We start from the raw sequence: 8,416 nt of genomic DNA, 5'->3' as shown, positions 1-8,416 counted from the left end.
CCACGCACATGCCCCCAGTAGGAGTTTAAGCCACCGGGTCCAGGACTCGAACCGCGGTCGACTACATGGGAGTCCAGCAACATAGCCATTACGTTAACTACTGGTCCCAACATTGATTCCTTTTGAACTCTGGTTTTCAGATACAAGTTTTTTGTTATTATGCGTCCATCCACTGCAGTAAAACCCCAGTGGGTTTTCCATTGAAAGCTATTTGGGTGGAGAAAAACCAGGGATGTGGGTGAAAGACTGAGAATGAGTGAGGACACAGGTTGTAGAACATACTATCACTTCCCTGCAGTAGCTAGCAGTCATATTAGATTCTTGCCATTCCGAGCATATGTTTCCTTGTTATCTTTTAATTGGTTTTTATTCTAAATTTAGCACTAAACAGTTCTTGATATTGGTGGCTGTGAGCGCTACCGTGGTGCATGTCAATTCCAGGGATGTGTGAGACATCAGGGCCTTATCTGTGCCCTCCCTCTCCTCCCTACATCACACAGTCTGTGTTCAGAAGCTGGAGATTGCTCATTGTGCCCTTTCCCGTCTGTGTTGTCATGTTTATAGATGTTGGGTTCTGGGGAACAAAGGGAGAGGAGTAATCTAAAACCCGAATGATACCACCGGAAGCCATGGATAACAGCAGGTGAATGCCAATGGATTGGAGGCTGGTATCAGCAGGCCTCTGTGCATGAAATTCTGCATCCCAGAAAAGGACCTCACAAAATTTTAAAAACAACTCAGGAAATGCCAGTAATCAGGTACCATAGAGTTAGCTGGGAATGTCTGATGTCGAAGGTCTTGCCTATCTTGTATAATAAAGAAGGAAGCATAACACAAAGGAAGGAGGAGTCGGTAGTTACTCAGTGGTGGCATGATCTTAAAACAAATAACTTAAGGCCTCTGAGCATGAGTGGTCTCACGTGCAAACTGGGATACTGAGAATATGGTAAGGACCAAGAGTCATGAAGCCAGTAGAGCATGTGGTCCCAATAGTCAGGTATTTCCCCAAATGGGCTCAGTAGCACAGTAGTCCAACAAGATGTTCTGCAAGAAGTGAGTTCCATGTTCAACATAGTTTTGTCAAACACTGTGTGCTTTACAGTAATTCCCCTTATCCATGGTGGACATGTTTCAAGACCACCAATGGGTGCCTGTAACTCCAGATAATATCAAAGCATCTATAACATTTTTTCCTATATGTATATAGCTATAATAAAATTTAACTTACAAATTAGGCTTAACAACAAACATAGTAAAATAGAATAGTTATAAAACGTACTGTATAAAAGTTAAGTAAATGTGGTCTTTCTGATTCTCTACCAAAATATCTTCTTGTACTATCCTCACCTATATTCAGCCTGCAGTTGACTATGAGTAACTAAAGCCACAGAACACAAACACCTGGATGGGGGCAGGGGGCTACTACGGTATTTCCTCCTTGGAGATTTCTAATACCTATTGTAATTTCAAAGGCTCTTAAAGATAGACAAGAAATCTGCTTAACTTTAACTCAAGTTTTCCCATCACATTACAATATGAAAATTTTTTTGGTTTATCTATTTGTTATTTTGAGCAATGCTATTAAAAGATCTAAAAATAGAAATTCTATAAACCTACTTGGGAAAATTCTAAGTTTTTTGTTATTATACAGCTTCTAATAAAGTGGCAGCTTTTTCTTTAACCAGATCTGACACCAGATCCTCTGACTTGTTCTGAAATACCCCTCAGCTTGCCTGTCATTCTCTGTACACGGGGCTCCCCAAGCCTGGCTCCCCAGACCGGAAGCCTACACTGTGGTTACAGTCCCCTGGCTGCCTTGCCTCCATCTCCCCTTCACTCAAACTCACATTCCTTCTACATCATCTCACTACCTGACCCACTGTCCTCATGGCATTCCCATGGTGCTCTTAATTGTTGCTTTAATCCTCAAATTCCTGGTCTTGTTGTTCAGGAACCATTTAATAGACCCTTCCCTTTTAAATAATTATTTATTTAACTTTATTTATTCATTCGTTTATTTTCAATTGACCAGAGAGAGAGACACAGAGAGAGGGAAAGTGAGAAAGCAAGCCACCAGGCCCAGGACTCTAACCACCCTCAGCCATATGGGAGTGTCTAGCACCTTAACCACCACATCACCTGCTGGTCTCCAACCCTATCCTTTTTAAAGAACTTACATGCTCATTCTTTTCTAGTTAAAATCTCTGTGTCCCAGAGTTACTCTGTAATGAATGACTTCTGTGGCCATCCCACTTCTATTTCTTTGAACTTATTGCCCCTCTCCTGAGTAACCCACGTGTTCCTGACTACCTAGTCAGCACCTGCCCATTATTCCAGAGGTACTCTTCCAGGAAGCCTTCCATGACTTTATTGGTGATTAATCATATTCTGTCTTCTCCAAACTCCTATAATATTAATAGTGTCCACCATAGAATTCAGGACTAACTGTACATGCTGGAGTCAGACAGAAGTGGAAATAAGTTCCAACTCATCTACATATTACTGTGACCTTGGGCAAGGTAATAAACCTCTCTGTTTCCCAGTCTTCTATTTTCTTTTTACTGTCTCCATCCTCCTGCCTCAGCCACCCAGTAGGAATACAGGTTTATGCCACCATGTCCAGCTCTTCTTCAGACAAGGACCCCTTATGTTGCCCAGTACAGTCCCCAGCAAGTGGTATTCCTACCTCCGTCTCCCTGTCACTGGCATTACAGGTGCATGCCACTACATCCAGCCTTCAGGTTGGAGCAGGAATAAACCTGGACCTCCCTTGGGACCCCAGCCTATGGAGCACAGGATCTTAGCATCATTGTCATCGCCTCTGTCTGCCCACTTGTCATTTCTGAAATAGAGAATATTTCAGCACCAACCAATAAGATTTATATAGAGAATTTACTAGGTTGGATTTTACTAGAAGGTTAAGAAATTGCATGATTTTTGCTAGAGGGGATATGTGTTTGCTGAAAAGAGACAGAAACAGAGAGACAGAGAGAAGGAGAACACACCTCCCAATGGGATATGAACATGCCACAACCCATTCTCCTCCATTTCTTCATTCTGTTGGGATTTGGGACATGCGCACACGTGTGCTCTGCATGTTTTCAAACTATCAGGGCCCATGTTTGAACAGTGATGAGCCATGCGGGATCTAGTTCCCTTAACCACTAGGACACAGGGCCCCAAGAAATTCCCTGATCTTTCTATGCTTTGGAAAGTTACTGACTCCAAGGAACCACCATTCCCCATGAGCCTCAGGTAAGACTCAAGGATGCCTCCCTTGCTTACCTACGATAAGACCAGGCATAGACCCTCCAAGTTCCTATTCTTTGCCTCATAAATGATTATTAGCTGGATTGCTTGTGCCCACTAATCGATCGGAATAAAATACTTGCTTATAAGTTTGGTTAAGCTTCTCTCCTTCTTCCAGGTCCTTAGGCCCCATCCCATGCTGAACCAACATACATCCATTCTTGAGAACAGGCTGGCCTCTCTGGGTAAAATATTCTCTGACATACCATCCAGTCATGACCTTTCCCACATCCATTCTTTCTAGCTTTGTTGACCTCTCTCAATAAAAGTTAAAGACCTTTTTGCCTCTCTCTTGAGATGCTTACAGACCTTATCAGAGCCTTCTTCCTATTAAAATAGTTTCCCTTCCCCTCCACCACCTCCTGGGCAGTTATCCTTTTGAATACAGCTCTCCTTGCCAAGTCCAAATTTGTTGTGTTTTTAATTAGGTATTGTTTATTTAATTTTTATTTATTATTATTATTATTATTTTTTAATTTGCTACAGAGCATGTGCACTCACCAGAGGGAGAAAGTGAGAAAGCAAGCTGCCAGGTCTGGGATTTGAACCATGGTCAGCCATGTGGGAATCCAGCATCCAACCACCATGCCATCTGCTGATCCCCCCAATTTTTTATTTAACAGAATATATATAAAGCATTTAGCAGGGTGCCAGGGGCATAGAAGATGTTCAATAAGGAGTAGCTATTGCATTTGTTATTATTGTGGTTTATATTATTATTACATGTCTGTTAGTCTTGTATCTTGAATAGATTTTTAAGGTCTTTGAGGACTGTGTCCCTTTCAGAGTACCCCACAGTACCTAGCACAATTCTGGACACAGGAAGGATCTTTATTAGACATATATTGACTCATGATTCTATCAGGATCATTGGGAAGCCAACAATCCAATATGATCCGACATTTGTGAAAAGCCTATAGACAATGTAAAGGACATTTTCTCTGTTGGAGAAAGAAAGTCATCAAAGAGTTTAGACTGTTGCCTGATGCAGTTACTGCCTTATTAGGTGAAAGAGAGAACATGGCATCCCCCATTTTCCTTTCATCTTTTCTAGCATTCCCTCTTTCTTTTACTTATTTACTCTTTAAGTGTATTTATTTCTTCCATGAGAGAGAGACAGAGAGCGAAAGAGAGAACTAGAAAGAAAGACAGGTACATCAACAGGGTCTTCACGCCTTGATCCACCCCATCCTCAGCCAGTCAGGATCATGGGCATGCACATGCATGTCCTGTGTGCACAGAGAGATCTCAGGACACACACACAGGACGTTCCCATTGTCTTCAGTATCAAGGAGTGTTTCGTTAACACCATACCTCCGCAGATGGTCCAACACATAAACCTTTGTGAACAAGACAAAGTAAGAGAGCCATGTAAGAGCGGATTATTGCTCACAATGATAAGCAAAATAAAAAGAAATCGTGACTTTGAGAGAATCGCATCTACAGACGTTTCCATTACCTGCAGTGCAGGCAAGACCTTCCATGTATGGTTCCTGTGATAGGGTAGAGGTTGGAACAAATGCTAGAAGGTTGATTCTTTTCTTTTTTTTCTAATAAGAGAGAATATTACATTTTGGAAAGTATAGGCTATTAAATGTTTTATGCATCCCCTGCATAACTTGTGCAAAGAAAGAACATGGTGATCACAGAAATCTAAAATGAATGAACTCTGAGAAAGCCATGATGGCAAACCTCATATTCTTTGTACTTTCAGACTTTTAAAATGCCTCTGGCTAAAGAAAACATAGTAATTTCACCTTTTGTGTGTGTGTGTGTGTGTGTGTGTGTTTGTTTACTTGAGAGAAGAGGTAGAACCGCCTAGTGGTTAAAAGCAAGGTGTTTTTTGTTTTGTTTTTGTTTTTGTTTTGAGAGAGAAAGATTTGTGCTATAGTGTGTGTGCACTTGTCAGAGAGACAGAAAGAGAAAGAGAGTCAGAAAGCTAGAAATCACCACCCAGGGGGGCTGGCCATGCCATAGTCCTTCCTCTGCCATTTTCCTCTTGTGATTTTGGGCACATACTTATGGGTGCCCAGTGTGAGTTTCAAGTTGAGACTCAAACTACAGTTGTCCACATGAGAGTTCAACACCTTACTGCTATGCCACCTGCTGGCCCCACAGCAAGGCATTTAAAATCTATGTGACCTAAGTTCTGTAAGTTTCACCTTGGTAATCTAGAAAATAGGAATAAGAACACCTACTTCACAGGGCAGGTGTAAGGATGCTATTAGTTCTGGTATGGAAAAAATCCACAGATTAGTGGTCAGTGAACTGTGACCCACAGGCAAATCTGGCTTGTTGCCCCTCTCTATACAGCCCTCAAGCTAAGAGTGATAACTGGTGCGAGTGCCCAGCACATTCAGGAAGACTGTAGGTTGAGAACCGCGGCCTTCCCATGCAGCTGCAACATCGTAGAGCACTGCATTAATGCCACACTACCACAGCTGCCCAGTTTCTACCTTCTCAAAAGACTGACAAATTAAAGAAAGGAAAAAAGAAAAAAAATTTTGACATGTGAAAATTATATAAAATTTAATTTTTATTATCCATCAATCATGTTTTATTGGAGCAGATCCATGCCCATTCATTTACATAACATCTTCAGCTGTTTTTGCACTGCAAAGGCACAGCTGAATAGTTGCAGCAGAGACTGGATGGCCCACAAAGCCTAAAGTAATTGTCATCCGATCCTTCACAGAAAATTTTGCCAACTCTCACCATAGATGGTAGTTCTTGTTATTAAGGATGGTCTTACCCCTTGAGGCCTATCCCAAAAGCCTCTTCTCCAGTGAATTTTCTTCTAGTCTAACCATCTTTCTTTTTAAAGAATTATTTTATTTAACTTTATTTATTTATTTGCTTATTTTTGTTTGACTAGAGAGGGACAGAGTGAGAGCAAGAGAGAGGGAAAGTGAGAAAGGGAGCCGCCAGGTCTGAGACTTGAACTGGAGTTGACCATGTAGGAGTCCAGTGCTTTTTAATTTTTTTTAAGAATTATTTAATTTTTTATTTATTCATTCACATATTTTAATTTGACCAGAGAGAGACAGAGGGAGAGAGGCAAAGCAAGAAAGCAAGCCACCAGGTCCGGGACTCAAACCATAGTCAGCTATGTGGGAGTGTTCAGTGCCCCAACCACCATGCCACCTGCTGGTTCCAATGAGAGTCCAGTGCCTTTAACCACCACACCACCTGCAAGCTCCCTAACCATCTTGATATAGATATGGTTCTCATTTGATCCTTATATAAGTGGTACTTGTATTCTGTCTATCTTCTCTACAAGATAATACACCCTTTGGATATAGAGATTACAAATAATAATACGTTCTGGTACATGCAGAAGACCTGCACAGTACCTTGTAAATAGAGATTCAATAACTCTGTGTTTGCTCTACTGAATTGAGTTGTGCTCCAGTTTGGGTCTTCTGAGTTCTACCTGTTGGCAACAAGCTTTTTGATAGAAAGAAAGCCCTTGGAGACTGATAATAGAACATAAAAAACTTTGGACTTGAAAAAAAAATTATTACAATATTGGGGTGGGCACTTACCACTAAATATGCAAAACATTGGCAATGGTTACTTGTTGGCAATATTTGCTTCTTATTGTTTCTGGAAGTAAAATGGTTGATATGCCTTGGGAATTTGGTAATACTGACAATGAATTTTCTTATTAACCATTTTAAGAGAGCTCTGTTCTCTCAGCTTTTTTCACTTTAATTTTCTGTTGTTGGGGGTGGTTTGGTATGTGAGTGTGTATGTGCAAGCACATGCACACATGTAGAACAGGCATTCCAGTATGCCCTCTTATTTGTTTTTATACTAGATTAGAATAAAGACAATATATCGATTATCCTCTAGGAAGCTTGTTATTATAGAAATGAAAATTAAATACAAGATTCTATAGCTAAGGTTTTGAAAATAGAATTTAAGATGGAATATTTCTTTCTTTCTTTTTTTTTTTTTGAGAGGTTTTTTGCTATAGGGCCCATGTGCTCGCCAGACAGACAGAGAGAGACATAGAGACAGAAAGAGAGAACTCACCCCCCAGGGGGATGGTCACGCTACAATCCCTTCTCCTCCATTCTCCTCTCGGGATCTTGGGCACGCATGCACACGCGCCTGGCTTGAGTTTTAAGCCACCGGTTCTGGGACGTGAACCATGGTCGACTACGTGGGAGTCCAGCGACATAGCTATTACGCTAACTGCTGGTTCCCAAGACGGAATATTTCTGAGTGGCTTATTTTTTTGTTTTTCGGTGGGTTTCTGATTCCAGATTTAGAAAGAGAAAAGATACCTCCCCGAGTCTTAGTGATACCTTGGAGAAATAGGCCTTTTTTTGTTCTCTGAAAATAAAAAATCTAGAAATTCTAGCACTTTCTTAGTACTAGCAGCTAAGCCTTATAAATAGTTATTCAAGACATGGAATGGAGGGCCTAAAGACAGTCATTTCTATCATCCACCCATGCAAGCATCATCCACATGGTGTTCATTTCAGGGAGAAATCTTTGAAGGTTGGCTTGGACGATCTAAACTTAGTCTTATTCCATCGTGTAGCATTTTTACAATATTTGAAGTAAAGCTCAGCATAGTCACCAACATTTTTTTTTATCGATTTACCCCTAATATTAGTTAAAAGATCCCCTAACTCCCAAAGAAATTGAATGCCAGCCCGGAGGGTCCCCTGGGTACCATAGGCATCCATCAGTCTGGACAAGCATGCCTGCAGCAAGGATGACTTAGAAGCTACCATTAGGCAACACAACCACATCTTTTGATTGGTGTCATGCATTAAAACTTACTTGGAAGTCTTTAGTCACCAACTCATTATGAATTTGACATCATTTTTTCCTCTCTCTTTCCCGCAGCTGTTGGGACTGTGTGTCTCCAGTACTGAAGCCCGAGTTAAGCTGGGCCCTTACTCAGGCTTTGCTCGTACCTTCATAGGAGTGCAGTCCAGTACTGTCCAAAGCCTGGATGGAATCATGGCTTCTCCAGCTACATTTTGGGGGATAAGTGATGAATGAAACCCTTTCCCAGTCCTAGTTTAACCCTTGGGCCTGGCTTTGGTTCCCTACCAATGTAAGAAACTTCTTGTCCCTTCATTCAGCA

General features: G+C 41.2%; 1 protein-coding gene across 1 annotated transcript in view; it reads left to right on the top strand.

The window, feature by feature from the left end:
- The window catches only part of ASTN1 (astrotactin 1), a gene marked incomplete at its 5' end in the record, with an annotated part of 375,021 nt that overhangs the window by 312,684 nt on the left and 53,921 nt on the right, over nt 1–8,416 (top strand). The window lies entirely within an intron of this gene.

Source organism: Tupaia chinensis, unplaced genomic scaffold, assembly GCF_000334495.1.
Source record: "Tupaia chinensis unplaced genomic scaffold, TupChi_1.0 Scaffold000710_1, whole genome shotgun sequence".
NCBI classification, from domain to species: domain Eukaryota; kingdom Metazoa; phylum Chordata; class Mammalia; order Scandentia; family Tupaiidae; genus Tupaia; species Tupaia belangeri.
Note: the sequence above shows the minus strand (reverse complement) of the source record. Positions and strands in the feature narration are given on the sequence as shown.